Source organism: Vicugna pacos, unplaced genomic scaffold (genome assembly GCF_048564905.1).
Source record: "Vicugna pacos unplaced genomic scaffold, VicPac4 SAC-SAT, whole genome shotgun sequence".
NCBI lineage: Eukaryota > Metazoa > Chordata > Mammalia > Artiodactyla > Camelidae > Vicugna > Vicugna pacos.
This window is the reverse complement of record NW_027328721.1, coordinates 23,266,535-23,291,359: the sequence shown is the minus strand read 5'-3', so window position 1 is coordinate 23,291,359 and position 24,825 is coordinate 23,266,535.

The following is a 24,825-nucleotide window of genomic DNA, read 5'->3' as shown; positions in this document are numbered from 1 at the left end:
GGATTTGCAGGATATCCCAGTGACAGAGGCTGCCTCCCCAAGGTCTGGGAAGGTATTTCTCGGACTTTCCCGAACAGCGAACAACTGTGACTGAAGAGAGCTGCGTGGAGTTGTCTCTCGAGCTCCCACTCGCACTGACAATGTTTCCGGAATCATGAGCGTTGGGAGGTTCCACCAATGGTCGGTAGAGCGTGGGTTCTAAAGGAATGCCTAAGCTCGTCTCCCCTGAGGGTTTTCCTAATGTCTCTGTGCCAGGGAATGCTAGGGGTGTTTGCAGGTTATCCCAGTGACAGAGGCTGCCTCCCCAAGGATAGGGAAGGTCTTTCTCGGACTTCCTCGAAAAGGGAACACCTGTGACTGAAGAGAGCTGCGTGGAGTTGTGTCTCGAGCTCCCCCACGCCCTGACAATGTTTCCGGAATCCTGAGCGTGGGGAGGTTCCACCAACGGTCGGCAGCGCGTGGGTTCTAACGGAAAGCCTAAGCTCGTCTCCCCTGAGGGTTTTCCTAATATCTCTGTACCAGGGAATGCTAGGGGGGTTTGCAGGATATCCCAGAGTCTGAGGCTGCCTCCCCAAGGTCAGGGAATGTATTTCTCGGACTTCCCCGAACAGGGAACACCTGTGACTGAAGAGAGCTGTGTGGAGTTGTCTCTCGAGCTCCCCCACGCACTGACAATGGTTCCGGAATCCTGAGCGTGGGGAGGTTCCACCAACGGTCGGCAGCGCGTTGGTTCTAACGGAAAGCCAAAGTTCGTCTCCCCTGAGGATTTTCCTTATGTCTCGGTGCAAGGGAATGCTAGGGGGGTTTGCAGGATATCCCAGTGACAGAGGCTGCCTCCCCAAGGTCAGGGAAGGTATTCCTCGGACTTCCACGAACAGGGAACACCTGTGACTGAAGAGAGCTGTGTGGAGTTGTCTCTCGAGCTCCCCCACGCACTGACAATGTTTCAGGAATCCTGAGCGTGGGGAGGTTCCACCAACGGTCGGCAGCGCGTGGATTCTAACGGAAAGCCTAAGCTCGTCTCCCCTGAGGGTTTTCCTAATGTCTCTGTGCCAGGGAATGCTAGGGGTGTTTGCAGGATATCCCAGTGACAGAGGATGCCTCCCCAAGTTCAGGGAAGGTATTTCTCGGACTTCCCCGAACAGGGAACACCTGTGACTGAAGAGAGCTGCGTGGAGTTGTCTCTCGAGCTCCCCCACGCACTGACAATGGTTCCGGACTCCTGAGCGTGGGGAGGTTCCACCAACGGTCGGCAGCTCGTGGGTTCAAACGGAATGCATAAGCTCGTCTCCCCTGAGGGCTTTCCTAATGTATCTTGCCAGGGAATTCTAGGGGGGTTTGCAGGATATCCCAGTGACAGAGGCTGCCTCCCCAAGGTCAGGGAAAGTATTTCTCGGGCTTCCCCGAACAGGGAACACCTATGACTGAAGAGAGCTGCGTGGAGTTGTCTCTCGAGCTCCCCCACGCCCTGACAATAGTTCCGGTATCCTGAGCGTGGGGAGGTTCCACCAATGGTCGTCAGCGCGTGGGTTCTAAAGGAATACCTAAGCTCGACTCCCCTGAGTGTTTTCCTAATGTCTCTGGGCCATGGAATGCTAGGGTTTTTTGCTTAATATCCCAGTGACAGAGGCTGAACCCCAAATTCAGGGGAGGTTTTTCTCGGACTTCCCCGAACTGGGAAAACCTGTGACTGAAGAGAGCTTCGTGGAGTTGTCTCTCGAGCTCCCCCACGCACTGACAGTGATTCCGGAATCCTGAGCGTGGGGAGGTTCCACCAACGGTCGGCAGCGCGTGTTTTCTAACGGAAAGCATAAGCTCATCTCCCCTGAGGGTTTTCCTAATGTCTCTGTGCCAGGGAATGCTAGGGGGGTTTGCAGGATATCCCAGTGACAGAGTCTGCCTCCCCAAAGTCAGGAATGTATTTCTCGGTCTTCCCCGATCAGGGAACACCTGTGACTGAAGAGAGCTGCGTGGAGCTGTCTCTCGAGCTCCCCCACGCACTGACAATGGTTCCGGAATCCTGAGCGTGGGGAGGATCCACCAACGGTCGGCAGCGCGTGGGGTCTAACGGAATGCCTAAGCTCGTCTCCTCTGAGGGTTTTCCTAATATCTCTGTGCCAGGGAATGCTAGGGGTGTTTGCAGGATATTCCAGTGACTGAGGCTGCCTCCCCAAAGTCAGGGAAGGTATTTCTCGAACTTCCCCAAACAGGGAACACCTGTGACTGAAGAGAGCTGCGTGGAGTTGTCTCTCGAGCTCCCCCACGCACTGACAATGGTTCCGGAATCCTGAGCGTGGGGAGGTTCCACCAACGGTCGGCAGCGCGTGGGGTCTAACGGAATGCCTAAGCTCGTCTCCCCTGAGGGTTTTCCTAATATCTCTGTGCCAGGGAATGCTAGGGGTGTTTGCAGGATATCCCAGTGACAGAGGCTGCCTCCCCAAGGTCAGGGAATGTATTTCTCGGACTTCCCCGGACAGGGAACACCTGTGACTGAAGAGAGCTGCGTGGAGTTGTCTCTCGAGCTCCCCCACGCACTGACAATGGTTCCGGAATCCTGAGCGTGGGGAGGTTCCACCAACGGTCGGCAGCGCGTGCGTTCTAACAGAAAGCCTCAGCTCGTCTCCCATGAGGGTTTTCCTAATGTCTCTGTGCCATGGAATGCTAGGGGGGTTTGCAGGATATCCCAGTGACAGAGGCTGCCTCCCCAAGGTCAGGGAAGTTATTTCTCGGACTTCTCTGAACAGGGAACACCTGTGACTGAAGAGAGCTGCGTGGAGTTGTCTCTCGAGGTCCCCCACGCACTGACAATGTTTCCGGAATCCTGAGAGTGGGGAGGTTCCACCAACGGTCGTCAGCGCGTGGGTTCTAACGGAAAGCCTAAGCTCGTCTCCCCTGAGTGTTTTCCTAATGTCTCTGTGCCAGGGAATGCTAGGGTTGTTTGCAGGATATCCCAGTGACAGAGGCTGACCCCCAAATTCAGGGAAGGTATTTCTCGGACTTCCCCGATCAGGGAAAACCTGTGACTGAAGAGAGCTGCGTGGAGTTGTCTCTCGAACTCCCCCATGCACTGACAGTGATTCTGGAATCCTGAGCGTGGGGAGGTTCCACCAAAAGTAGGCAGCACGTGGGTTCTAACGGAAGCCTAAGCTCGTCTCCCCTGAGGGTTTTCCTAATGTCTCTGTGCCAGGGAATGCTAGGGGTGTTTGCAGGATATCCCAGTGACAGAGGCTGCCTCCCCAAGGTCAGGGAAGTTATTCCTCGGACTTCCCCGAACAGGGAACACCTGGGAGTGAAGAGAGATGCGTGGAGTTGTCTCTCGATCTCCCCCACGCACTGAGAATGCTTCCGGAATCCTGAGCGTGGGGAGGTTCCACCAACGGTCGGCAGCGCGTGGGTTCTAACGGAATGCCAAAGCTCGTCTCCCCTGAGGGTTTTCCTAATATCTCTGTGCCAGGGAATGCTAGGGGGGTTTGCAGGATATCCCAGTGACAGAGGCTGCCTCCCCAACGTCAGGGAAGGTATTTCTCGGACTTCCCCGAACAGGGAACAACTGTGACTGAAGAGAGCTGCGTGGAGTTGTCTCTCGAGCTCCCACTCGCACTGACAATGTTTCCGGAATCATGAGCGTTGGGAGGTTCCACCAATGGTCGGTAGAGCGTGGGTTCTAAAGGAATGCCAAAGCTCGTCTCCCCTGAGGGTTTTCCTAATGTCTCTGTGCCAGGGAATGCTAGGGGGGTTTGCAGGTTATCCCAGTGACAGAGGCTGCCTCCCCAAGGACAGGGAAGGTCTTTCTCGGACTTCCTCGAACAAGGAACACCTGTGACTGAAGAGAGCTGCGTGGAGTTGTGTCTCGAGCTCCCCCACGCCCTGACAATGGTTCCGGAATCCTGAGCGTGGGGAGGTTCCACCAACGGTCGGCAGCGCGTGGGTTCTAACGGAAAGCCTAAGCTCGTCTCCCCTGAGGGTTTTCCTAATATCTCTGTACCAGGGAATGCTAGGGGGGTTTGCAGGATATCCCAGAGACAGAGGCTGCCTCCCCAAGGTCAGGGAAGGACTTTCTCGGACTTCCCCGAACAGGGAATACCTGTGACTGAAGAGAGCTGCGTGGAGTTGTCTCTCGAGCTCCCCCACGCACTGACAATGGTTCCGGAATCCTGAGCGTGGGGAGGTTCCACCAACGGTCGGCAGCGCGTTGGTTCTAACGGAAAGCCAAAGTTCGTCTCCCCTGAGGATTTTCCTAATGTCTCTGTGCAAGGGAATGCTAGGGGGGTTTGCAGGATATCCCAGTGACAGAGGCTGCCTCCTCAAGGTCAGGGAAGGTATTCCTCGGACTTCCACGAACAGGGAACACCTGTGACTGAAGAGAGCTTTGTGGAGTTGTCTCTCGAGCTCCCCCACGCACTGACAATGTTTCAGGAATCCTGAGCGTGGGGAGGTTCCACCAACGGTCGGCAGCGCGTGGATTCTAACGGAAACCCTAAGCTCGTCTCCCCTGAGGGTTTTCCTAATGTCTCTGTGCCAGGGAATGCTAGGGGTGTTTGCAGGATATCCCAGTGACAGAGGATGCCTCCCCAAGGTCAGGGAAGGTATTTCTCGGACTTCCCCGAACAGGGAAAACCTGTGACTGAAGAGAGCTGCGTGGAGTTGTCTCTCGAGCTTCCCCACGCACTGACAATGGTTCCGGACTCCTGAGCGTGGGGAGGTTCCACCAACGTTCGGCAGCTCGTGGGTTCAAACGGAATGCATAAGCTCGTCTCCCCTGAGGGTTTTCCTAATGTATCTTGCCAGGGAATTCTAGGGGGGTTTGCAGGATATCCCAGTGACAGAGGCTGCCTCCCCAAGGTCAGGGAAAGTATTTCTCGGGCTTCCCCGAACAGGGAACACCTGTGACTGAAGAGAGCTGCGTGGAGTTGTCTCTCGAGCTCCCCCACGCCCTGACAATAGTTCCGGAATCCTGAGCGTGGGGAGGTTCCACCAACGGTCGGCAGCGCGTGGGGTATAACGGAAAGCCTAAGCTCGTCTCCCCTGAGGGATTTCCTAATGTCTCTTTGCCAGGGAATGCTAGGGGTGTTTGCAGGATATCCCAGTGACAGAGGCTGCCTCCCCAAGGTCAGGGAAGGTATTTCTCGGACTTCCCCGAACAGGGAACACCTGTGACTGAAGAGAGCTGCGTGGAGTTGTCTCTCGTGCTCCCCCAAGCACTGACAATGGTTCCGGAATCCTGAGCGTGAGGAGGTTCCACCAAAGGTCGGCAGCGCGTGAGTTAAAACGGAATGCCTAAGCTTGTCTCCCCTGAGGGTTTTCCTAATGTCTCTGTGCCAGGGAATGCTAGGGGTGTTTGCAGGATATCCCAGTGAAAGAGGCTGCCTCCCGAAGGTCAGGGAAGGTATTTCTCGGACTTCCCCGAACAGGGAACACCTGTAAATGAAGAGAGCTGCGTGGAGTTGTCTCTCGAGCTCCCCCACGCACTGACAATGGTTCCGAAATCCTGAGCGTGGGGAGGTTCCACCAACGGTCGGCAGCGCGTGGGGTCTAACGGAATGCCTAAGCTCGTCTCTCCTGAGTGTTTTCCTAATGTCTCTGTGCCAGGGAATTCTAGGGGGTATTTCAGGATATCCCAGTGACAGAGGCTGCCTCCCCAAGATCAGGGAAGGTATTTCTCGGACTTCCCCGAACAGGGAACACCTGTGACTGAAGAGAGCTGCGTGGAGTTGTCTCTCGAGCTCCCCCACGCACTGACAATGGTTCCGGAATCCTGAGCGTGGGGAGGTTCCACCAACGGTCGGCAACGCGTGGGTTCTAACGGAAAGCCTAAGCTCGTCTCCCCTGATGGTTTTCCTAATGTCTCTGTGCCAGGGAACGCTAGGGGGGTTTGCAGGATATCCCAGTGAAAGAGGATGACTCCCCAAGGTCAGCGAAGGTATTTCTCGGACTTCCCCGAACAGGGAACTCCTGTGACTGAAGAGAGCTGCGTGGAGTTGTCTCTCGAGCTCCCCCACGTACTGAAAATGGTTCCGGAATCCTGAGCGTGGGGAGGTTCCACCAACGGTCGGCAGCGCGTGGGTTCTAACGGAAAGCCTAAGCTCGTCTCCCCTGAGGGTTTTCCTAATGTCTCTGTGCCAGGGAATGCTAGGGGGGTTTGCAGGATATCCCAGTGACAGAGGCTGCCTCCCCAAGGTCAGGGAAGTTATTTCTCGGACTTCCCCGAACAGGGAACACCTGGGACTGAAGAGAGCTGCGTGGAGTTGTCTCTCGAGCTCCCCCACGCACTGAGAATGCTTCCGGAATCCTGAGCGTGGGGAGGTTCCACCAACGGTCGGCAGCGACTGGGTTCTAACGGAATGCCTAAGCTCGTCTCCCCTGAGGATTTTCCTAATATCTCTGTGCCAGGGAATGCTAGGGGGGATTGCAGGATATCCCAGTTAAAGAGGCTGCTTCCCCAACGTCAGGGAAGGTTCTTCTCGGACTTCCCCGTACAGGGAACACCTGTGACTGAAGAGAGCTGCGTGGAGTTGTCTCTCGAGGTCCCCCACGCACTGACAATGGTTCCGGAATCCTGAGCGTGGGGAGGTTCCACCAACGGTCGGCAGCGCGTGGGGTCTAACGGAAAGCCAAAGCTCGTCTCCCCTGAGGGTTTTCCTAATGTCTCTGTGCCAGGGAATGCTAGGGGGGTTTGCAGGATATCCCAGTGACAGAGGCTGCCTCCCCAAGGAAAGGGAAGGTATTTCTCGGACTTCCCCGAACAGGGAACACCTGTGACTGAAGAGAGCTGCGTGGAGTTGTCTCTCGAGGTCCCCCACGCACTGACAATAGTTCCGATATCCTGAGCGTGGGGAGGTTCCACCAACGGTCGGCAGCGCGTGGGTTCTAACGGAAAGCCTAAGCTCGTCTCCCCTGAGGTTTTTCCTAATGTCTCTGTGCCAGGGAATGCTAGGGGGGTTTGCAGGATATCCCAGTGACAGAGGCTGCCTCCCCAAGGTCAGGGATGTTATTTCTCGGACTTCCCCGAACAGGGAACACCTGTGACTGAAGAGAGCTACGTGGAGTTGTCTCTCGAGGTCCCCGACGCACTGACAATGTTTCCGGAATCCTGAGCGTGGGGAGGTTCCACCAACGGTCGGCAGCGCTTGGGTTCTAACGGAAAGCCTAAGCTCGTCTCCCCTGAGGGTTTTCCTAATGTCTCTGTGCCAGGGAATGCTAGGGGGGTTTGCAGGATATCCCAGTGACAGAGGCTGCCTCCCCAAGTTCAGGGAAGGTATTTCTCGGACTTCCTCGAACAGGGAACACCTGTGACTGAAGAGAGCTGCGTGGAGTTGTCTCTCGAGCTCCCCCACGCACTTACAATGATTCCGGAATCCTGAGCGTGGGGAGGTTCCACCAACGGTCGGCAGCGCGTGGATTCTAACGGAATGCCTTAGCTCGTCTCCCCTGAGGGTTTTCCTAATTTCTCTGTGCCAGGGAATGCTAGGGTTGTTTGCAGGATATCCCAGTGTCAGAGGCTTACCCACAAATTCAGGGAAGGTTTTTCTCGGACTTCCCCTATCAGGGAAAACCTGTGACTGAAGAGAGCTGCGTGGAGTTGTCTCTCGAACTCCCCCATGCACTGACAGTGATTCCGGAATCCTGAGCGTGGGGAGGTTCCACCAAAGGTAGGCAGCGCGTGGGTTCAAACGGAAGCCTAAGCTCTTCTCCCCTGAGGGTTTTCCTAATGTCTCTGTGCCAGGGAATGCTAGGGGTGTTTGCAGGATATCCCAGTGACAGAGGCTGCCTCCCCATGGTCAGGGAATTTATTTCTCGGACTTCCCCGAACAGGGAACACCTGGGACTGAAGAGAGCTGCGTGGAGTTGTCTCTCGATCTCCCCCACGCACTGAGAATGCTTCCGGAATCCTGAGGGTGGGGAGGTTCCACCAACGGTCGGCAGCGCCTGTGTTCTAACGGAATGCCTAAGCTCGTCTCCCCTGAGGGTTTTCCTAATGTCTCTGTGCCAGGGAATGCTAGGGGGGTTTGCAGGATATCCCAGTGAAAGAGGCTGCCTCCCCAACGTCAGGGAAGGTTCTTCTCTGACTTCCCCGTACAGGGAACAACTGTGACTGAAGAGAGCTGCGTGGAGTTGTCTCTCGGGCTCCCTCAAGCACTGAAAATGGTTCCGGAATCCTGAGCGTGGGGAGGTTCCACCAACGGTCGGCAGCGCGTGGGTTCTAACGGAAAGCCTAAGCTCGACTCCCCTGAGGGTTTTCCTGATGTCTCTGTGCCAGGGAAAGCTAGGGGGGTTTACATGATATTCCAGTGCCAGAGGCTGCCTCCCCAAATTCAGGGAAGATATTTCTCGGACTTCCCCGGACAGGGAACACCTGTGACTGAAGAGAGCTGCGTGGAGTTGTCTCTCGAGCTCCCCCACGCACTGACAATGGTTCCGGAATCCTGAGCGTGGGGAGGTTCCACCAACGGTAGGCAAAGCGTGGGTTCTAACGGAAAGCCAAAGCTCGTCTCCCCTGAGGGTTTTCCTAATGTCTCTGTGCCAGGGAATGCTAGGGGGGTTTGCAGGATATCCCAGTGACAGTGGATGCCTCCCCAAGGTCAGGGAAGGTATTTCTCGGACTTCCCCGAACAGGGAACAACTGTGACTGAAGAGAGCTACGTGGAGTTGTCTCTCGAGGTCCCCGACGCACTGACAATGTTTCCGGAATCCTGAGCGTGGGGAGGTTCCACCAACGGTCGGCAGCGCTTGGGTTCTAACGGAAAGCCTAAGCTCGTCTCCCCTGAGGGTTTTCCTAATGTCTCTGTGCCAGGGAATGCTAGGGGGGTTTGCAGGATATCCCAGTGACAGAGGCTGCCTCCCCAAGTTCAGGGAAGGTATTTCTCGGACTTCCTCGAACAGGGAACACCTGTGACTGAAGAGAGCTGCGTGGAGTTGTCTCTCGAGCTCCCCCACGCACTTACAATGATTCCGGAATCCTGAGCGTGGGGAGGTTCCACCAACGGTCGGCAGCGCGTGGATTCTAACGGAATGCCTTAGCTCGTCTCCCCTGAGGGTTTTCCTAATTTCTCTGTGCCAGGGAATGCTAGGGTTGTTTGCAGGATATCCCAGTGTCAGAGGCTTACCCACAAATTCAGGGAAGGTTTTTCTCGGACTTCCCCTATCAGGGAAAACCTGTGACTGAAGAGAGCTGCGTGGAGTTGTCTCTCGAACTCCCCCATGCACTGACAGTGATTCCGGAATCCTGAGCGTGGGGAGGTTCCACCAAAGGTAGGCAGCGCGTGGGTTCAAACGGAAGCCTAAGCTCTTCTCCCCTGAGGGTTTTCCTAATGTCTCTGTGCCAGGGAATGCTAGGGGTGTTTGCAGGATATCCCAGTGACAGAGGCTGCCTCCCCATGGTCAGGGAATGTATTTCTCGGACTTCCCCGAACAGGGAACACCTGGGACTGAAGAGAGCTGCGTGGAGTTGTCTCTCGATCTCCCCCACGCACTGAGAATGCTTCCGGAATCCTGAGGGTGGGGAGGTTCCACCAACGGTCGGCAGCGCCTGTGTTCTAACGGAATGCCTAAGCTCGTCTCCCCTGAGGGTTTTCCTAATGTCTCTGTGCCAGGGAATGCTAGGGGGGTTTGCAGGATATCCCAGTGAAAGAGGCTGCCTCCCCAACGTCAGGGAAGGTTCTTCTCTGACTTCCCCGTACAGGGAACAACTGTGACTGAAGAGAGCTGCGTGGAGTTGTCTCTCGGGCTCCCTCAAGCACTGAAAATGGTTCCGGAATCCTGAGCGTGGGGAGGTTCCACCAACGGTCGGCAGCGCGTGGGTTCTAACGGAAAGCCTAAGCTCGACTCCCCTGAGGGTTTTCCTGATGTCTCTGTGCCAGGGAAAGCTAGGGGGGTTTACATGATATTCCAGTGCCAGAGGCTGCCTCCCCAAATTCAGGGAAGATATTTCTCGGACTTCCCCGGACAGGGAACACCTGTGACTGAAGAGAGCTGCGTGGAGTTGTCTCTCGAGCTCCCCCACGCACTGACAATGGTTCCGGAATCCTGAGCGTGGGGAGGTTCCACCAACGGTAGGCAAAGCGTGGGTTCTAACGGAAAGCCAAAGCTCGTCTCCCCTGAGGGTTTTCCTAATGTCTCTGTGCCAGGGAATGCTAGGGGGGTTTGCAGGATATCCCAGTGACAGTGGATGCCTCCCCAAGGTCAGGGAAGGTATTTCTCGGACTTCCCCGAACAGGGAACAACTGTGACTGAAGAGAGCTGCGTGGAGTTGTCTCTCGAGGCCCCCACGCACTGACAATTGTTCCGGAATCCTGAGCGTGGGGAGGTTCCACCAACGGTCGGCAGCGCGTGGGTTCTAACGGAAGCCTAAGCTCGTCTCCCCTGAGAGTTTTCCTAATGTCTCTGTGCCAGGGAATGCTAGGGGAGTTTGCAGGATATCCCAGAGACAGAGGCTGCCTCCCCAAGGTCAGGGAAGGTATTTCTCGGACTTCCCCGAACAGGGAACACCTGTGAATGAAGAGAGCTGCGTGGAGTTGTCTTTCGAGCTCCCCCATTCTCTGACAATGATTCCGGAATTCTGAGCGTGAGGATGTTCCACCAACGGTCGGCAGCACGTGGGTTTTATCGGAATGCCTAAGCTCGTCTCCCCTGAGGGTTTTCCTAATGTCTCTGTGCCAGGGAATTCTAGGGGGGTTTGCAGGATATCCCAGTGACAGAGGCTGCCTCCCCTAGTTCAGGGAAGGTTTTGCTCAGACTTCCCCGAACAGTGAACACCTGTGACTGAAGAGAGCTGCGTGGAGTTGTCTCTCGAGCTCCCCCACGGACTGACAATGGTTCCTGAATCCTGAGAGTGGGGAGGTTCCACCAACGGTCGGCAGCGCGTGAGTTATAACGGAATGCCTTAGCTCGTCTCCCCTGAGTGTTTTCCTAATGTCTCTGTGCCAGGGAATGCTAGGGGGGTTTGCAGGATATCCCAGTGACAGAGGCTGCCTCCCCAAGGTCAGGGAAGATATTTCTCGGACTTCCCCGAACAGGGAACACCTGTGACTGAAGAGAGCTGCGTGGAGTTGTCTCTCGAGCTCCCCCACGCACTGACAATGGTTCTGGAATCCTGAGCGTGGGGAGGTTCCACCAACGGTCGGTAGAGCGTGGGTTCTAACGGAAAGACTAAGCTCGCCTCCCCTGAGGGTTTTCCTAATGTCTCTTTGCCAGGGAATGCTAGGTGGGTTTGCAGGATATCCCAGTGACAGAGGCTGACTCCCCAAGGTCAGGGAAGGTATTTCTCGGACTTCCCCGAACAGGGAACACCTGTGACTGAAGAGATCTTCTTGGAGTTGTCTCTCGAGCTGCCCCACGCACTGACAATGGTTCCGGAATCCTGAGCGTGGGGAGGTTACACCAACGGTCGGCAGCGCGTGGGTTCTCACGGAAAGCCTAAGCTCGTCTCCCCTGAGGGTTTTCCTAATGTCTCTGTGCCAGGGAATGCTAGGGGGTTTTGCAGGATATCTCAGTGACAGAGGCTGCCTCCCCAAGATCATGGAAGGTAATTCACGGACTTCCCCGAACAGGGAACACCTGTGCCTAAAGAGAGCTGCGTGGAGTTGTCTCTCGAGCTCCCCCACGCACTGACAATGGTTCCGGAATCCTGAGCGTGGGGAGGCTCCACCAACTGATGGCAGCGCGTGGGTTCTAACGGAATGCCTAAACTCGTCTCCCCTGAGGGTTTTCCTAATATCTCTGTGCCAGGGAATGCTAGGGGGTTTTGCAGGATATCCCAGAGACAGAGGCTGCCTCCACAAGGTCAGGGAAGGTATTTCTCGGACTTCCCTGAACAGGGAACACCTGTGACTGAAGAGAGCTGCGTGGAGTTGTCTCTCGAGCTCCCCCACGCACTGACAATATTTCCGGAACCCTGAGCGTGGGGAGGTTCCACCAACGGTCAGCCGCACGTGGGTTCTAACGGAATGCCTTAGCTCGTCTCCCCTGAGGGTTTTCCTAATCTCTCTGTGCCAGGGAATGCTAGGGGGGTTTGTAGGATATCACAGTGACAGAGGCTGCCTCCCCAAGGTCAGGGAAGGTATTTCTCGGACTTCCCCGAACAGGGAACACCTGTGACTGAAGAGAGCTTCGTGGAGTTTTCTCTCGAGCTCCCCCACGCAATGACAATGTTTCCGGAATCCTGAGCGTGGGGAGGTTCCACCAACGGTCGGCAGTGCGTGGGTTCTAACGGAAAGCATAAGCTCGTCTCCCCTGAGGTTTTTCCTAATGTCTCTCTGCCAGGGAATGCTTGGGGGGTTTGCAGGATATCCCAGTGTCAGAGGCTGCCTCCCCAAGGACAGGGAAGGTATTTGGCGGACTTCCCCGAACAGGGAACACCTGTGACTGAAGAGAGCTGCGTGGAGGTGTCTCTCGAGCTCCCCCACGCACTGAAAATGATTCCGGAATCCTGAGCGAGGGGAGGTTCCACCAACGGTCGGCAGCGCGTGGGTTCTATCGGAATGCCTAAGCTCGTCTCCCATGAGGGTTTTCCTAATGTCTCTATGCCAGGGAATGCTAGGGGGTTTGCAGGATATCCCAGTGACAGAGGCTGCCTCCCCAAGTTCATGGAAGGTATTTCTCGGACTTCCCCGAACAGGGAACACCTGTGACTGAAGAGAGCTGCGTGGATTTGTCTCTCGAGCTCCCCAACGCACTGACAATGGTTCCGGAATCCTGAGCGTGGGGAGGTTCCACCAACGGTCGGCAGCACGTGGGTTCTAACGGAAAGCCTAAGCTCGTCTCCCCTGATTGTTTTCCTAATTTCTCTGTGCCAGGGAATGCTAGGGGGGTTTGCAGGATATCCCAGTGACAGAGGCTGCCTCGCCAAGTTCAGGGAAGGTATTTCACGGACTTCCCCGAACAGGGAACACCTGTGACTGAAGAGAGCTGCGTGGAGTATTCTCTCGAGCTCCCCCACGCACTGACAATGGTTCCGGAATCCGGAGCATGGGGAGGGTCCACCAACGATCGGCAGCACGTGGGTTCTAACGGAAAGCCTAAGCTCGTCTCCCCTGAGTGTTTTCCTAATCTCTCTGTGCCAGGGAATGCTAGGGGGGTTTGCAGGATATCCGAGTGACAGAGGCTGCCTCCCCAAGTTCAGGGAAGGGATTTCTCGGACTTCCCAGAACAGGGAACACCTGTGACTGAAGAGAGCTGCGTGGAGTTGTCTCTCGAGCTCCCCCACGCACTGACATGGTTCCGGAATCCTGAATGTGCGGAGGTTCTACCAAAGGTCGGCAGCGCATGGGATCGAACGGAATGCCTAAGCTCGTTTCCCCTGAGTCTTTTCCTAATATCTCTGTGCCAGGGAATGCTGGGGGTGTTTGCAGGATATCCCAGTGACATTGGCTGCCTCCCCAAGGTCAGGGAAGTTATTTCTCGGACTTTCCCGAACTGGGAACACCTGTGACTGAAGAGAGCTTCTTGGAATTGTCTCTGGAGTTCCCCACGCACTGACAATGGTTCCGGAATCCTGAGCGTGGGGAGGTTCATCCAACGGTCGGCAGCGCCTGGGTTCTAACGGAATGCCTAAGCTCGTCTCCCCTGAAGGTTTTCCAAATGTCTCTGTGCCAGGGAATGCTAGGGGGGTTTGCAGGATATCCCAGTGACAGAGGATGCCTCCCCAAGGTCAGGGAAAGTATTTCTCGGACTTCCCCGTACAGGGAACACCTGTGACTGACGAGAGCTGCGTGGAGTTGTCTCTCGAGCTCCCCCACGCAATGACAATGGTTCCGGAATCCTGAGCGTGGGGAGGTTCCACCAACGGTCGGCAGCGCGTCGTTTTTAACGGAATGCCTAAGCTCGTCTCCCTGAGGGTTTTCCTAATGTCTCTGTGCCAGGGAATGCTAGGGGGGTTTGCAGGATATCCCAGTGACAGAGGCTGCCTCCCCAAGGTCAGGGAATCTATTTCTCGGACTTCCTCGAACAGGGAACACCATTGACTGATGAGAGCTGCGTGGAGATTTCTCTCGATCTCCCCAACGCACTGACAATGGTTCCGGAATCCTGAGCGTGGGGAGGTTCCACCAACGGTCGGCAGTGCGTGGGTTCTAACGGAATGCCTAAGCTCGTCTCCCCTGAGGGTTTTCCTAATTTCTCTGTGCCAGGGAATGCTAGGGCTGATTGCAGGATATCCCAGTGTCAGAGAATGCCTCCCCAAGGTCAGGGAAGGTATTTCTCGGACTTCCCCGTACAGGGAACACCTGTGACTGAAGAGAGCTGCGTGGAGTTGTCTCTCGAGCTCCCCCACGCACTGACAATGGTTCCGGAATCCTGAGCGTGGGGAGGTTCCACCAACGGTCGGCAGCGCGTGGGTTCTAACGAAATGCCTAAGCTCGTCTCCCCTGAGGGTTTTCCTAATGTCTCTGTGCCAGGGAATGCTAGGGGTGTTTGCAGGATATCCCAGTGTCAGAGGCTGCCTCCCCAAGGTCAGGGAAGGTATTTCGCGGACTTCCCCGAACAAGGAACACCTGTGCATGACGAGAGCTCCGTGGAGGTGTCTCTCGAGGTCCCCCACGCACTGACAATGATTCCGGAATCCTGAGCTTGGGGAGGTTCCACCAACGGTCGGCAGCGCTTGGGTTCTATCGGAATGCCTAAGCTCGTCTCCCCTGAGGGTTTTCCTAATGTCTCTGTGCCAGGGAATGCTAGGGGGTTTTGCAGGATATCCCAGTGACAGAGGCTGCCTCCCCAAGTTCATGGAAGGTATTTCTCGGACTTCCCCGAACAGGGAACACCTGTGATTGAAGAGAGCTGCGTGGAGTTTTCTCTCGAGCTCCCCCACGCACTGACAATGTTTTCGGAATCCGGAGCGTGGGGAGGGTCCACCAACGATCGGCAGCACGTGGATTCTAATGGAAAGCCTAAGCTCGTCTCCCCTGAGGGTTTTCCTAATATCTCTGTGCCAGGGAATGCTGGGGGTGTTTGCAGGATATCCCAGTGACAGTGGCTGCCTCCCCAAGGCCAGGGAAGATATTTCTCGGACTTCCCCGAACAGGGAACACCTGTGACTGAAGAGAGCTGCTTGGAGTTGTCTCTGGAGCTCCCCCACGCACTGACAATGGTTCCGGAATCCTGAGCGTGGGGAGGTTCCACCAACGGTCGGCAGCGCGTGGGTTCTAACGGAATGCCTAAGCTCGTCTCCCCTGAGGGTTTTCCTAATTTCTCTGTGCCAGGGAATGCTAGGGGGGTTTGCATGATATCCCAGTGACATAGGATGCCCCCAAGATAAGGGAAGTTATTTCTCGGACTTCCACGAACAGGGAACACCTGTGACTGAAGAGAGCTGCGTGGAGTTTTCTCTCGAGCTCCCCCACGCACTGACAATCGTTCCGGAATCCTGAGCTTTGGGAGGTTCCACCAACGGTCGGCAGCGCGTGGGTTCTAACGGAATGACTAAGCTCGTCTCCCCTGAGGGTTTTCCTAATGTCTCTGTGCCAGGGAATGCTAGGGGGTTTTGCAGGATATCCCATTGACAGAGGCTGCCTCCCCAAGGTCAGGGAAGGTAATTCACGGACTTCCCCGAACAGGGAACACCTGTGACTGAAGAGAGCTGCGTGGAGTTGTCTCTCGAGCTCCCCCACGCACTGTCAATCGTTCCGGAATCCTGAGCGTGGGGAGGTTCCACCAACGGTCGGCAGAGCGTGGACGCTAACAGAATGCCTAAGCTCGTCTCCCATGTGGGTTTTCCTAATGTCTCTGTGCCAGGGAATGCTAGGGGTGTTTGCAGGATATCCCAGTGACAGAGGCTGATTCCCAAAGGTCAGGGAAGGTTTTTCTCGGACTTCCCCGAACAGGGAACACCTGTCAATGAAGAGAGCTGCGTGGAGTTGTCTCTCGAGATCCCCCACGCACTGACAATGTTTCCGGAATCCTGAGCGTGGGGAGGTTCCACCAACGGTCGGCAGCACTTGGGTTCTAACGGAAAGCCTCAGTTCGTCTCCCCTGAGGGTTTTCCTAATTTCTCTGTGCCAGGGAATGCTAGGGGGGTTTGCAGGATATCCCAGTGAAAGAGGCTGCCTCCCGAAGGTCAGGGAAGGTATTTCACGGACTTCCCCGAACAGGGAACACCTGTGACTGAAGAGAGCTGCGTGGAGTATTCTCTCCAGCTCCCCCACGCACTGACAATGGTCCCGGAATCCGGAGCGTGGGGAGGGTCCACCAACGATCGGCAGCACGTGGGTTCTAACGGAAAGCCTAAGCTCGTCTCCCCTGAGGGTTATCCTAATATCTTTGCCAGGGAATGCTGGGGGTGTTTGCAGGATATCCCAGTGACAGTGGCTGCCTCCCCAAGGTCACGGAAGGTATTTCTCGGACTTCCCCGAACAGGGAACACCTGTGACTGAAGAGAGCTGCTTGGAGTTGTCTCTGGAGATCCCCCACGCACTGACAATGGTTCCGGAATCCTGAGCGTGGGGAGGTTCAACCAACGGTCGGCAGCGCCTTGGTTCTAACGGAATGCCTAAGCTCGTCTCCCCTGGAGGTTTTCCTAATGTCTCTGTGCCAGGGAATGCTAGGGTGGTTTGCAGGTTATCCCAGTGACAGAGGCTGCCTCCCCAAGGTCAGGGAAGGTATTTCTCGGACTTCCCCGAACAGGGAACACCTGTGACTGACGAGAGCTGCATGGAGTTGTCTCTCGAGTTCCCCCACGCAATGACAATTGTTCCGGAATCCTGAGCGTGGGGAGGTTCCACCATCTTTCGGTAGCGCGTGGTTTCTAACGGAATGCCTAAGCTCGTCTCCCCTGAGGGTTTTCCTAATGTCTCTGTGCCAGGGAATGCTAGGGGGGTTTGCAGGATATCCCAGTGACAGAGGCTGCCTCCCCAATGTCAGGGAAGGTATTTCTAGGACTTCCCCGAACAGGGATCACCTGTGACTGAAGAGACCTGCGTGGAGTGGTCTCTCGAGCTCCCCCACGCACTGACAATGTTTCCGGAATCCTGAGCGTGGGGAGGTTCCACCAACGGTCGGCAGCGCTTGGGTTCTAACGGAATGCCTAAGCTCGTCTCCCCAGAGGCGTTTCCTAATGTCTCTGTGCCAGGGAATGCTAGGGGGATTTGCAGGATATCCCAGTGACAGAGGCTGCCTCCCCAAGGTCAGGGAAGATATTTCTCTGACTTCCCCGAACAGGGAACACCTGTGACTGAAGAGAGCTGCGTGGAGTTGTCTCTCGTGCTCCCCCACGCACTGACAATGGTTCCGGAATCCTGAGCGTGGGGAGGTTCCACCAACGGTCGGCAACGCGTGGGTTCTAACGTAAAGCCTAAGCTAGTCTCCCCTGAGGGTTTTCCTAATGTCTCTGTGCCAGGGAATGCTAGGGGGGTTTGCAGAATATCCCAGTGACAGAGGATGCCTCCCCAAGTTCAGGGAAGGTATTTCTCGGACTTCCCCAAACAGGGAACACCTGTGACTGAAGAGAGCTGCGTGGAGTTGTCTCTCGAGCTCCCCCACGCACTGACAATGGTTCCGGAATCCTGAGCGTGGGGAGGTTCCACCAACGGTCAGCAGCTCGTGGGTTCTAACGAATAGCCCAAGCTCGTCTCCCCTGAGTGTTTTCTTAATATCTCTGTGCCAGGGAATGCTGGGGGGGTTTGCAGGATATCCCAGTGACAGAGGCTGACTCCCCAAGTTCAGGGAAGATATTTCTCTGACTTCCCCGAACAGGGAACACCTGTGATTGAAGAGAGCTGAGTGGAGTTTTCTCTCGAGCTCCCACATGCACTGACAATGGTTCCGGAATCCGGAGCGTGGGAAAGTTCCAACAACGGTCGGCAGCGCGTGGTTTCTAACGGAATACCTAAGATCGTCTCCCCTGAGGGTTTTCCTAATGTCTCTGTGCCAGGGAATTCTAGGGGGGTTTGCAGGATATCCCAATGACAGAGGCTGCGTCCCCAAGGTCAGGGAAGGTATTTCTCGGACTTCCCCGATCAGGGAACACCTGTGACTTAAGAGAGCTTCGTGGAGTTTTCTGTCGAGCTCCCCCACGCACTGACAATGGTTCCGGAATCCTGAGCGTGGGGAGGTTCCACCAACGGTCGGCAGCGCGTGGGTTCTAACGGAAAGCGTAAGCTCGTCTCCCCTGAGGGTTTTCCTAATGTCTCTGTGCCAGGGAATGCTAGGGGGGTTTGCAGGATATCCCAGTGACAGAGGCTGACTCCCCAAAGTCAGGGAAAGTATTTCTCGGACTTCACCGAACAGGGAACACCTGTGACTGAAGAGAGCTGCGTGGAGTTGTCTCTCGAGTTCCCCCACGCACTGACAATTGTTCCGGAATCCTGAGCGTGGGGAGGTTCCACCAACGGTCGGCAGCGCGTTGGTTCGAACGGAAAGCCTAAGCTCGTCTCCCCTGAGGGTTTTCCTAATGTCTCTGTGAAAGGAATTGCTTGGGGTTTTGCAGGATATCCCAGTGACCGAAGCTGCCTCCCCAAGGTCAGGGAAGTTATTTCTCGGACTTCCCCGTACAGGGAAAACCTGTGACTGAAGAGAACTGCGTGGAGATGTCTCTCGAGCTCCCCCACGCACTGACAATGGTTCCGGAATCCTGAGCGTGGGGAGGTTTCACCAACGGTCGGCAGCGCGTGGGTTCTAACGGAAAGCCTAAGCTCGTCTCCCCTGAGGGTTTTCCTAATGTCTCTGTGCCAGGGAATGCTTGGGGGGTTTGCAGGATATCCCAGTGACAGAGACTGCCTCCCCAAGGTCAGGGAACTTATTTCTCGGACTTCCCCGAACAGGGAACACCTGTGACTGAAGGGAGCTGCGTGGAGTTGTCTCTCGTGCTCCCCCACGCACTGACAATGGTTCCGGAATCATGAGCGTGAGGAGGTTCCACCAACGGTCGGCAGCGCCTGGGTTCGAATGGAAAGCCTAAGCTCGTCTCCGCTGAGGGTTTTCCTAATATCTCTGTGCCAGGGAATGCTAGGGGGGTTTGCAGAATATCCCAGTGACAGAGGCTGCCTCCCCAAGGCCAGGGAAAGTATTTCTCGGACTTCCCCGAACAGGGAACACCTGTGACTGAAGAGAGCTGCGTGGAGTTGTTTCTCGAGCTCCCCCACGCACTGACAATGGTTCCGGAATCCTGAGCGTGGGGAGGTTCCACCAACGGTCGGCAGCGCGTGGGTTCTAACGGAAAGCATAAGCTCGTCTCCCCTGAGGGTTTTCCTAATGTCTCTGTGAAAGGGATTGCTTGGGGTTTTTGCAGGATATCCCAGTGACAGAGGCTGCCTCCCCAAGGTCAGGGAATTTATTTCTCGGACTTCCCCGAACAGGGTAAACCTGTGACTGAAGAGAACTGCATGGAGATGTCTCTCGAACTCCCCCACGCACTGACAATGTTTCCGGAATCCTGAGCGTGGGGAGGTTCCACCAACGGTCGGCAGCGCGTGGGTTATAACGGAAAGCATAAGCTCGTCTCCCCTGAGGGTTTTCCTAATGTCTCTGTGCCAGGGAATGCTAGGGGGGTTTGCAGGATATCCCAGTGACAGAGGCTGCCTCCCCAAGGACAGGGAAGGTATTTCTCGGACTTCCCCGAACAGGGAACTCCTGTGACTGAAGAGAGCTAAGTGGAGTTGTCTCTCAAGCTCCCCCACGCACTGACAATGGTTCTGGAATCCTTAGCGTGGGGAGGTTCCAACAACGGTCGGCAGCGCTTGGGTTCTAACGGAAAGCCTAAGCTCGTCTCCCCTGAGGGTTTTCCTTATATCTCTGTGCCAGGGAAAGCTAGGGGGGTTTGCAGGATATCCCAGTGACAGAGGCTGCCTCCCCAAGGTCATGGAAGTTATTTCTCAGACTTCCCCGAACAGGGAACACCTGTGACTGAAGAGAGCTGCGTGGAGTTTTCTCTCGAGCTCCCCCACGCACTGACAATGTTTCAGGAATCCTGAGCGTGGGGATGTTCCACCAACCGTCGGCAGCGCGTGGGTTCTAACGGAAAGCGTAAGCTCGTCTCCCCTGAGGGTTTTCCTAATGTCTCTGTGCCAGGGAATGCTTGGGAGGTTTGCAGGATATACCAATGACAGAGGTTGCCTCCCCAAGGTCAGGGAATGTATTTCTCGGACTTCCCCGAACAGGGAACACCTGTGACTGAAGAGTGCTGCGTGGAGTTGTCTTTCGAGCTCCCCCACGCACTGACAATGGTTCTGGAATCCTGAGCGTGAGGAGGTTCCACCAACTGTCGGCAGCGCGTGGGTTCAACGGAAAGGCTAAACTCGTCTTCCCTGAGGGTTTTCCTAATGTCTCTGTGCCAGGGAATGCTAGGGGTGTTTGCAGGATATCCCTCTGACAGAGGCTGCCTCCCCAAGGTCAGGGAAGGTATTTCTCGGACTTTCCCAAACAGGGAATACCTGTGACTGAAGAGAGCTGCGTGGAGTTGTCTCTCGAGCTCCCCCACGCACTGACAATGGTTCCAGAATCCTGAGCGTGGGGAGGTTCCACCAACGGTCGGCAGCGCGTGGGTTCTAACGGAATGCATAACCTCGTCTCCCCTGAGGGTTTTCCTAATGTCTCTGTGCCAGGGAATGCAAGGGTTGTTTGCAGGATATCCCAGTGACAGAGACTGCCTCCCCAAGGTCAGGGAAGTTATTTCTCGGACTTCCCCGAACAGGGAACACCTGTGACTGAAGAGAGCTGCGTGGAGTTATCTCTCGATCTCCCCCATGCACTGAGAATGCTTCCGGAATCATGAGCTTGGGGAGGTTCCACCAACGGTCGGCAGCGCCTGGGTTCTAACGGAATGCCTAAGCTCGTCTCCCCTGAGGGTTTTCCTAATGTCTCTGTGCCAGGGAATGCTAGGGGGGTTTGCAGGATATCCCAGTGACAGAGGCTGCCTCCCCAACGTCAGGGAAGGTACTTCTCCACTTCCCCGTACAGGGAACAACTGTGACTGAAGAGAGCTGCGTGGAGTTGTCTCTCGAGCTCCCCCACGCACTGACAATGGTTCCGGAATCCTGAGCGTGGGGAGGTTCCATCAACTGTCGGCAGCACGTGGGTACAAGGGAAAGCCTAAGCCCGTCTCCCCTGAGGGTTTTCCTCATATCTCTGTGCCAGGGAATGCTAGGGGGGTTTGCAGGATATCCCAGTGCAAGAGGCTGCCTCGCCAAAGTCAGGGAAGTTATTTCTCGGACTTCCCCGAACAGGGAACACCTGTGACTGTAGAGAGTTGCGTGGAATTGTCTCTCGAGCTCCCCCACGCACTGACATTGGTTCCGGAATCCTGAGCGTGGGGAGGTTCCACCAACGGTCGGCAACGCAAGGGTTCAAACGGAAAGCCTAAGCTCGTCTCCCCTGAGGGTTTTCCTAATGTCTCTGTGCCAGGGAATGCTAGGGGGATTTGTAGGATATCCCAGTGACAGAGGATGCCTCCCCATGGTCAGGGAAGGTATTTTTCGGACTTCCCCGAACAGGGAACACCTGTGACTGAAGAGAGCTTCATGGAGTTGTCTCTCCAGATCCCCCACGCACTGACAATGATTCCGGAATCCTGAGCGTGGGGAGGTTCCTCCAACGGTCGGCAGCGCGTAGGTTCTAACGGAATGCCTAAGCTCGTCTCCCCTGAGGGTTTTCCTAATGTCTCTATGCCAGGGAATGCTAGGGTTGTTTGCAGGATATCCCAGTGACAGAGGCTGACCCACAAATTCAGGGAAGGTATTTCTCGGACTTCCCCGTACAGGGAAAACCTGTGACTGAAAAGAGCTGCGTGGAGTTGTCTCTCGAGGTCCCCCACGCACTGACAGTGATTCCAGAATCCTGAGCGTGGGGAGGTTCCACCAACGGTAGGCAGCGCGTGGGTTCTAATGGAATGCCTAAGCTCGTCTCCCCTGAGGGTTTTCCTAATGTCTCTGTGCCAGGGAATGCTAGGGGGGTTTGCAGAATATCCCAGTGACAGAGGCTGCCTCCCCAAGTTCAGGGAAGTTTTTTCTCGGACTTCCCCGAACAGGGAACACCTGTGACTGAAGAGAGCTACGTGGAGTTGTCTCTCGAGCTCCCCCACACACTGACAATTGTTCCGGAATCCTGAGCGTGGGGAGGTTCCACCAACGGTCGGCAGCGCGTGGGGTCTAACGGAATGCATAAGCTCGTCTCCCCTGAGGGTTTTCCTAATGTCTCTGTGCCAGGGAATGCTTGGGGGTTTTGCAGGATATCCCAGTGACAGAGGCTGCCTCCCCAAGTTGACGGAAGTTATTTCTCGGACTTACCCGAACAGGGAAAACCTGTGACTTAAGGGAGCTGCGTGGAGTTGTCTCTCGAGCTCCCCCACGCACTGACAATGGTTCCGGAATCCTGAGCGTGGGGAGGTTCCACCAATGGTCGACAGCGCGTGGGTTCTAACGGAAAGCCTAAGCTCGTCTCCCCTGAGGGTTTTCCTAATGTCTACGTGCCAGGGAATGCTAGGGTTTTTTGCAGGATATCCCAGTGACAGAGGTTGCCTCCCCATGTTCAGGGAAGGTATTTCTCGGACTTCCCCGAACAAGGAACCCCTGTGACTGAAGAGAGCTGCGTGGAGTTGTCTTTCGAGCTCCCCCACGCACTGACATTTGTTCCGGAATCCTGAGCGTGGGGAGGTTCCACCAACGGTCGGCAGCGCGTGGGTTCTAACGGAAAGCCTAAGCTCGTCTCCCCTGAGGGTTTTCCTAATGTCTCTGTGCCAGGGAATGCTAGGGGTGTTTGCAGGATCTCCCAGTGAAAGAGGCTGCTTCCCCAAGGTCAGGGAAGTTATTTCTAGGACTTCCCCGAACAGGGAACACCTGTGACTGAAGAGAGCTGCGTGGAGTTGTCTCTCGTGCTCCCCCTCGCACTGACAGTGATTCCGGAATCCTGAGCGTGGGGAGGTTCCACCAACGGTCGGCAGCGCGTGGGTTCTAACGGAATGCCTAGGCTCATCTCCCCTAAGTGTTTTCCTAATGTCTCTGTGCCAGGGAATGCTAGGGGGGTTTGCAGGATATCCCAGTGACAGAGGCTGCCTCCCCAAGGTCAGGGAAGTTATTTCTCGGGCTTCCCCGAACAGGGCACACCTGTGATTTAAGAGAGCTGCGTGGAGTTGTCTCTCGAGATCCCCCACGCACTGACAATTGTTCCGGAATCCTGAGCGTGGGGAGGTTCCACCAACGGTCGGCAGCACGTGGGTTCTAACGGAATGCCAAAGCTCGTCTCCCCTGAGGGTTTTCCTAATGTCTCTGTGCCAGGGAATGCTAGGGGTGTTTGCAGGATATCCCAGTGACAGAGGCTGCCTCCCCAAGATCAGGGAAAGTTTTTCTCGGACATCCCCGAACAGGGAACACCTGTGACTGAAGAGAGCTGCATGGAGTTGTCTCTCGAGCTCCCCCACGCACTGACAATGGTTCCGGAATCCTGAGAGTGGGGAGGTACCACCAACGGTCGGCAGCGCGTGGGTTCTAACGGAATGCCTGAGCTCGTCTCCCCTGAGGGTTTTCCAAATGTCTCTCTGCCAGGGATGGCTAGTGGGGTTTGCAGGATATCCCAGTGTCAGAGGATGCCACCCCAAGGTCAGGGAAAGTTTTTTTCGGACTTCCCCGAACAGGGAACACCTGTGACTGAAGAGAGCTGCGTGGAGTTGTGTCTCGAGATCCCCTTCGCACTGACAATGGTTCCGGAATCCTGAGCGTGGGGAGGTTCCACCAACTGTCGGCAGCGCGTGGGTTCTAACGGAATGCCTATGCTCGTCTCCCCTGATGGTTTTCCTAATGTCTCTGTGCCAGGGAATGCTAGGGGGGTTTGCAGGATATCCCAGGGACAGAGGCTGCCTCCCCAAGTTCAGGGAAGTTATTTCTCGGACTTCCCCGAACAGGGAACACCTGTGCCTGAAGAGAGTTGCGTGGATTTGTCTCTCGAACTCCCCCACGCACTGACAATGTTTCCGGAATCCTGAGCGTGGGGAGGTTCCACCAACGGTCGGCAGCGCGTGGGTTCTAACGGAATGCCTAAGCTCGTCTCCCCTGAGGGTTTTCCTAATGTCTCTGTGCCAGGGAATGCTAGGGGTGTTTGCTTGATATCCCAGTGAAAGTGGCTGCCTCCCCAAGGTCAGGGAAGTTATTTCTAGGACTTCCCCGAACAGGGAACACCTGTGACTGAAGAGAGCTGCGTGGAGTTGTCTCACGTGCTCCCCCTCGCACTGACAGTGATTCCGGAATCCTGAGCGTGGGGAGGTTCCACCAACGGTCTGCAGCGCGTGGGTTCTTACGGAATGCCTAGGCTCATCTCCCCTAAGGGTTTTCCTAATGTCTCTGTGCCAGGGAATGCTAGGGGGGTTTGCAGGATATCCCAGTGACAGAGGCTGCCTCCCCAAAGTCAGGGAAGGTATTTCTCGGGCTTCCCCGAACAGGGAACACCTGTGACTGAAGAGAGCTGCGTGGAGTTGTCTCTCGAGCTCCCCCACGCACTGACAATTGTTCCGGAATCCTGAGCGTGGGGAGGTTCCACCAACGGTCGGCAGCACGTGGGTTCTAACGGAATGCCTAAGCTCGTCTCCCCTGAGGGTTTTCCTAATGTCTCTGTGCCAGGGAATGCTAGGGGTGTTTGCAGGATATCCCAGTGACAGAGGCTGCCTCCCCAAGGTCAGGGAAAGTGTTTCTCGGACTTCCCCGAACAGGGAACACCTGTGACTGAAGAGAGCTGCGTGGAGTTGTCTCTCGAGATCCCCCACGCACTGACAATGGTTCCGGAATCCTGAGCGTGGGGAGGTACCACCAACGGTCGGCAGCGCGTGGGTTCTAACGGAATGCCTGAGCTCGTCTCCCCTGAGGGTTTTCCAAATGTCTCTCTGCCAGGGATGTCTAGTGGGGTTTGCAGGATATCCCA